At 51.7% G+C, this 7,084-nt stretch overlaps 1 pseudogene; it reads left to right on the top strand.

The window, feature by feature from the left end:
• Positions 1-5,641: 5,641 nt before the first annotated feature.
• On the top strand, positions 5,642-5,704 carry LOC144105772 (U6 spliceosomal RNA; annotated as a pseudogene).
• Positions 5,705-7,084: the final 1,380 nt, after the last annotated feature.

Here is a 7,084-nt window from a genome sequence, read left to right as displayed (position 1 = left end):
TGATGGCCGCCTTGGTCGTTTCAGAGGCGCCAGACTTCATCTCAACAACTTCGGTTCGTCTTTGCTTGAATATGTCTTATTCTTAATCCTACGTTTTTCGTCTGTTGCAGCACGAGTAGCGCAACGATGCCACCAGAAGAGGCCCCTGGCGAACACTTCTCAACATTCATTAAACTCAGCATCTCCTACCCGTGTCCCCCTCTCGGTCATTTTTCTTTTCTCTATTCTTCGTGGGTTTCAAAGCGATAAATATCGAAGCTTCGAATTCCTTCAGCATATAAACGCCGCTGCTACGCTTAGGGGCAAAGCGCTGATGTTCCTACCTCTTTCCGCTCACTCTCGTCGATAGCACAGAAACCCGTCATTCTGCAATCGGTGTCGCCGTACACTGGAACTCAACCGACCCACAGCGGTGCACGTTTCCCCTGGCGCTAAGGTCGGGGTGAGATAAGCGGTGTCCAACGACGTAATTGAGCCCACGGGAAAAGTGCGAAATAAGGCGCGCCCTCGCTCGTTTACCCCAGGGTGCAGAGTGGTCCAATTCTGTATGGTCCCGAGGAAAGGTGTGATTACATGCCAAAGCACCCTCGACGCTTCAGCGTGCAGGAGAGTTGCGCGGTAATTGTGCGCCCGTGGTCGCACCGAATAGGAGGCGTCAGCACTTCAGCAGATCCTCTTCTTGCAACTGGCTGCATGAACTTCATTCTTGTTCCTGTTGACGCATGTTGTGTGCTTCTGCATTAACCTCTGAGTGCATATGCTTCTCCGTGGACCCTTAGGTGTCAGCTTCTGATGCATCAGAGCCCAAAATAGCACTGAAGACGATCTACCGCGCCTCTTCAGGCAATCCCTCCTGTGCTAGCAATCACCTATGAATGCGCTTTTTCTTTTTGAGACATTGCCAGTTTTCATGAGATGTCAGAAATTTGTGGCGCTGGAACATTCAATCCGGAATACAGTTCTGTGTAGCGGCCCGTAGAGAATCTTTCACTGCAATGGTGCCCTCTGTTTTTTTTTTTAATTCTTGCTCTATTTGCTTCGCAAAGTGAAGAACTCCAAGCAGAAAACTTGCTACTAGTGTAACTTACTAGGCTTTATAGCAGTCCAAATAATTATTGCATACTTTGTGCCCTCTGTTAGAGAGAGTGCTATGAGCCGCTGCCTTGCCCAGCACAGCCTTTCGAGCGTGTTGGCATCGACCTCTACGGCCCTCTTCCCAACACATCAACCGGGAACCGCTGGATCATCGTTGCCATCGACCACCTTACACGTTACGCTGAAATATCGCCTTTACCATCCGCTAGAGCCCACGACATTGCATCCTTCATTCTCCATCGCATCATTCTTCGCCATGGTGCGCCCAAAGAGCTGCTCAGTGATAGAGGTCCGGCCTTCCTCTCAGAAGTTGTAGAAGCTCTCCTTCAGGAATGCAACGTTGTTCACCGCACCAGCTCCGCCTACCATCCCCAGACAAATGGCATGGTTGAGCGTTTTAATCGCACCCTCGGCGACATGCTGGCCATGTATGTTGCTTCCGACCATTGTAACCGGGACCGCGTTCTCCCTTTTGTCACGTACGCTTATAACTCCGCTGCTCAAGCCACCACCGGATTCTCTCCGCACTTTCTCCTGTACGGCCGTGAGCCTTCTTGCACCATGGACACCATTCTACCTTACCGCCCTGATGCTTCCGAATTTACAACTCTTTCTCAAGCCGCAACTTATGCCGAAGAATGCCGACAGCTTGCCCGGTCCTTCACTTCTCACGCCCAGCAGCAGCAGAAAAGCACCCGTGATCCCCCTGCACTTCCTCCCGCTTACCTTCCTGACTCTTTGGTCTGGCTCTGGGTACCGTCTTCAGGTCCCGGCCTTTCCTCCAAACTTGTTAGCAAGTACCAGGAACCCTGCCGTATTCTTCAGCAGACATTCCCCATCAATTACCTCATCGAACCCCTTACGCCATCCCCTGATCATCGCCGCCGAGGCCGCGAAATTGTCCACACGACCCACCTCAAACCTTACTACGACCCCGCCGTCGTCACATCGCCCTAGGCCGCCAGGATGGCGCCCTTTCGCCCGGGGGGAATTGTAAGACTGGACACGGGCTTTAGAATCTTCGGAGGCTGGCGCTCAACGAAGAAGACGACGAGAAGCGCCGAACATTGCGAAGCTCGAGCGCCGAACACTCCGAAGCTCGAGCGCCGAACGCTCGGTCGCTCGTGCGCGCTCTGGACTGAACGCGGTCTCTGTTCTGTGCCTGGACGGTTCGGCTGGTTGTTCGTGACGCTGTGCTTATTACTGTGGTGTGCTGTATTAGTAGTGTGCTGTGTTCTTATTACAGACCCATTTTCCAAGCATTTCAGCCCTTTCTAGCCGAGCACCAGGCCAGGGAAAAGCTTGTACCCATTGTATCACCGGTGGGTACCCGGCGGAACTGGGGATCGAACCCCGCACCTCCCGCATGCGAGGCGGATGCCGGTATCCTTAAGGGTGCGGATGTGATGGCGTCAATTGGCACTTCTCTACTTGACATTCACAGACCCCTGGCAGTGCTCGTACCACTCCTGGCGCAGTGCATGGAGCAACGGCTAAGCGATGCGCCGCTGCCCTGCGTTAGAAGTTGCCGCCACCGGTGGGGAGACCCGGGCTCCTCCTTCCCGAGCAACCTCGCGGAGAGAATCTTCGGACAGACAGACATCGACGGAATCTGAGAGAGAGGGAGTTTTACTGCTAACGCATAAAAAAGGAAAAGGGATTTATTAATTCCGGGACGGTACGCTTTATTATTGCAACACACCGTGGAAATCGTCGCTTCGGAAGGAAAAAAATGAGTTTCCCTTCTGCTTGCACTCCGAATAGGAATACCGATTTTGTGTTCTACATAATGACTTTCGCACGCACAAACTTGGCGCCCTTTTGAACATGGCTGTTCTTTTGTCGGTGCGACTTCCTTGAAGAAGTTTCTTTCCCCTGGAGAGGTCGCGAGTTTGTAATTGCTGTTAGTAAGACAGCAACTAAAGTCAATAACTACGACCATGCCCAACAATACGACAAGGATGTATGTTATGGCATACGGGGTTTAAGATGCCTTAGCAACATGGGCTAAGAGGGACGCCATTGTGAATGGCTCTGCATTGATTTTTACCATGAATTAAAAGACTAGCGCATATAACAGAGACACAGACAAAGAAGTAGACAGGACGAGCGCTTTGTCTGTGTCTCTGTTATATGCGCTAGTCTTTTAATTCATGATGAAACACCAACTAGCCCAGCTTTCCGCCTTGATTGATTTTTACCACCTGAGGTTCACTGCCATGAATCCACATCGCAGAGCACACGGGGCGCCTTGCGTTTCGCCACCATCGAAACGCGGCTGCCGCGGCCGCGATCGAACCAACGTCCTCGGGCTTAGCACTCGAGAGCCCTATACAGCGACCGCAGCGGGACACAACCCAAGTATATAGTTTTACTAGCTCTGTTAGATCGGCTGAACACATGCAAAGAAAACAGAAAAGACGTGCCACAAGGAGGAGCCCGACGCTATCATCTCTGCAGGGTGCCAGCTCTGTTCTTCTGACTTCCTCTTCGTGCGTGTACAGCAGACCCTACCAAAGTTGTGCGCCAACAAGCACGATTACAACCCGAGCACAAGTAATACTAGCGCTCCCGTGCAGAGCATACTACAGCCCTTTCTTTCATAGTACGCGCTCAGCCCTACACCACTGGACTTCATCGATCGCGTTATAACTGAAGATGTTTGAAACCCAGCGATCTATCCGACAAGAAGTACTTGCGTCAGACTTTTTATTGCGAAAGCAATACTGCTCGCACTTTCGGCCCATCGGTGGTCGTGGCGCCTCCTTACAGAGCTGCGCGTCACGTGACCATGTGACGTCACGCCAGACCGAGAGACGGGGCCCAGCTCGCGGCATCGATGGTGGAGGCGAAGCCTTGCGCGCCGCTGCTGCGGCGCTACCGAGAGAGGGCGCTCGCTGGCGTGACGTCATGCTGGGAGGATAAATGGGGCTACAGCTCGGCTCCTCGCAGTGGTCGGCGCGCTGCCTTGCGCTACGTCCGATGATGTTTGCAAGGCGAGGCTGGAACGATCTGCTGCGGCCAAGCGACGGCGCCGTGCTGAAGAAGAACGAGAGGAAGGGCGAGCTAAACAACGTGCGTATGCAGCAGCGTGGCGAGCACGCCGATCAACATCGCTTGATGCGGGTGCATCTACAAGTTCAGGGCCAAGTTTAATGAGTGGTGTTAACGGTAGCGAAACTATGGAGACAGCCAGTAGTTCGGAGACAAGTTTCAAGGACGCTCTTAATGCCGAAGAGACTATCATGATGCTTCCCCAAACGGGAGACGACGCCGCTCTTGCCATACTGTCCAACGGGCTGCCGAAGCGGAGTGATAAACGGATGGTTATCTGCACGGGAGACTGCAATAAGGTTCCTACAAGAGACCATCGATTCATCCAAGCACTTGACGATAAGTACTGTCTTCAGTTATGCCCCCTGCAGCCAAATAGCACCACCCAATGGAGTAGCAGCTTAGATCTAGTCATGTATAGGCATTCCGACGACTATGTCATCACCAGTGTACAGACCAAAAGCCATTACTTCACGGATCACAAAAGCGTATTCATAAGATTAAATAAAGCAACATCACAGTAATACCGTGTTGTGTCCAGTGTGAATCCATGTATAGCCATGCATAGCATAGATAAGTCATAAGTGTACCAAGGATATCAATAGCAGAAACCAAGCAAAACAATGTATAGCCATAAGTTTAACAAAGGGCAACCATGTCCACACCATCAGCCGAACCAAGGCGCAGCCAAGGGTATTGCTTTTTTCGCTTGCTCCCCTCTGCGTTTGGTGTCAGGGGGAGCAAGGCATAGCGAATCTGTCGCCTGCTGAGAGAGCCAGGGAACGACAGGCCTCTCACATTCACCTCTGGGCTGGAATCGGCCCCGTTCATCCAAGCGATCGAACGTGGCCGCCGAAGACACGAAGTCAACTTGCATTCCTCTCTGGGAATTAACGACCTCTTTGATTGGCTGAAGCCTTCGGGCAGAGTTCGGGGAACACTTGAGTGCTACTTTCAGTCACGAACGCAAACACGCTTATATGCAAAGGGAGAAACCTTTAACATGCCGAATCGGCGGTGGCTCAAGAATGGGGGATAGAGTTTCGAGATAATCTGCAGCTGAGGCTGAGCGCTTTGAGCAGCTAAGTGGAATAAACCGTCCCATAAATGCGATGTTCGCTGTGAGCCCTCTTAAATTCTTGTATTGTTTGCAAATATAGTCTGCGAATTAATGTAACGAGCGCGAGAGACAAAGGCAAATAAAATAGCCGTGCGGGCGTTATTGGCGGTGGCCTGACTATCCAGGGAGTGACGATACTGCACCCTCTGAGTTCTCGTAATGTGCCGCTACGGTCGACAATTCAAGAAAGCTCGCTGCAGCACTGAGCGATATATGTTCTAAAAGGAGCCGCGCAACACGCCTTCTCCGTCGTGCATCGACCAAACAAAGGCGCTTGCGATCGACCAATGGAAACCGACTTAAGGCGAGTTGACCCGGATGCTTCTCTGCAGCTGTTACGCACAGGAGACCTTTGAACGCACGACTGTGAGATGAAGATTAGCACAGCCCCTGCGCAAGGATGACACCAGAAATCGTGAAACGTTCCACATTTTTATGCTAATGTGACAGCTGATTTTTTAGCAAAGTCTGCCCTTTGCGGAGCAATGGTACCACTTACTCCAAACACTGTGCAGTTAACAACAGCCCGCTTCCAACGCTTCTTGCAACTGCATTCCTTGAGACATGAGCCTCTCCTTGCTGCAGTGGATTCCCAACATTCCCATGGAGTGTGCGCTTATGCAGTTCACAGCGATGCGAGGTGTCTATGACGGTGCAGAATTTCACAACTAAATCTATATTTGTTCCGATCGGGGTTGTCTCTGTCGAACCTTTGTGCAGCATGCGGCGAAATCGAAACACTAGACCACTTTGTCGTCTCCTGCCGGCGGTTTGGTTCTCAGCGAAAAGCTTATCTACAGATTCCCCTTGCCCGATCAGGGCTTACTCTTTCTATTCCGGTTCTTCTCTCCTTTGGGGCAAGCGCCAGGGGATATGTCCTAAAACCAGCGTGTGATTACCTGCATAATTTCATCGTTGCGTCTGGGAGACTGCTCTGCTAATTATAATTCACAATTTCTTTTTTGCCAAGCACGAAGTTCAACCTCCTCGTTTACCTTAACCGAGACATTGTTTCACAATTGTCTGTCTCTACAAGACACCCTGGCCAATCCCCCACTGTGGGTACGTGCCACTCCAACAGGGAACCACACCAAAGACAACAATCTGTCCCTCAAACAGCAACCGCCTTCTTGTTCCAAACTGCGTCTCTTTGCCGCCGCGGTGGCGCTCTCAGCGTGGGATCACTCAGTCTTCGCCGAGCATGCCAGGCCAGAGCAAACGGACCCGTGAATAACCCTCCTCTCACTTCGAGAGCCGTTCACAGTCACAGGCAGCGAATCTTCCACTCCAGCCGACTCGGTGTGGAAAGAAGCGACGCGTTCGCCCATCAGCACTCCGGTCAGACGGACGGCTCTCGACGGGTGCGAGCGCGAAACTGGCCACCAACAGGTCAGCGGTTTTTCCTTCGAGGCGAGTGCTGTGTCAAAAGGTCGAACTTGCTTGTAAAAGCAACTGCATTCAGCGCAGTTTGCGCTAACCTTTGCGCTTCGGTGCGAGAAAGTATCTTTCTCTTGATGTAGCGGGAAGAGAGGGGTAGAGTGACTGGTTTGTTCATCTTTGCGCCCCTTATGAGGTCAGAACAAGAACCAGTGATTGGGAAAAAAAATGTAATCATTTCACTCCAGGGTGGACTGCATGCGGCAGGATTGGACACATAAGCCGTGTTATGTTGTTGCGCATATACAGGCAAGAACACAACGAAAGGGCTCTGCGCAACAGTTGCCGTACCTTTCCTCTGCTGCTGCTATTGTTGCGACGGTTCCCAGAGGAACTCATCTATTCTATTAAGACTACCTTCTTGTTCGCCTAAATCGT

This window comes from Amblyomma americanum, chromosome 9 (genome assembly GCF_052857255.1).
Source record: "Amblyomma americanum isolate KBUSLIRL-KWMA chromosome 9, ASM5285725v1, whole genome shotgun sequence".
Classification (NCBI taxonomy): domain Eukaryota; kingdom Metazoa; phylum Arthropoda; class Arachnida; order Ixodida; family Ixodidae; genus Amblyomma; species Amblyomma americanum.
Note: the sequence above shows the minus strand (reverse complement) of the source record. Positions and strands in the feature narration are given on the sequence as shown.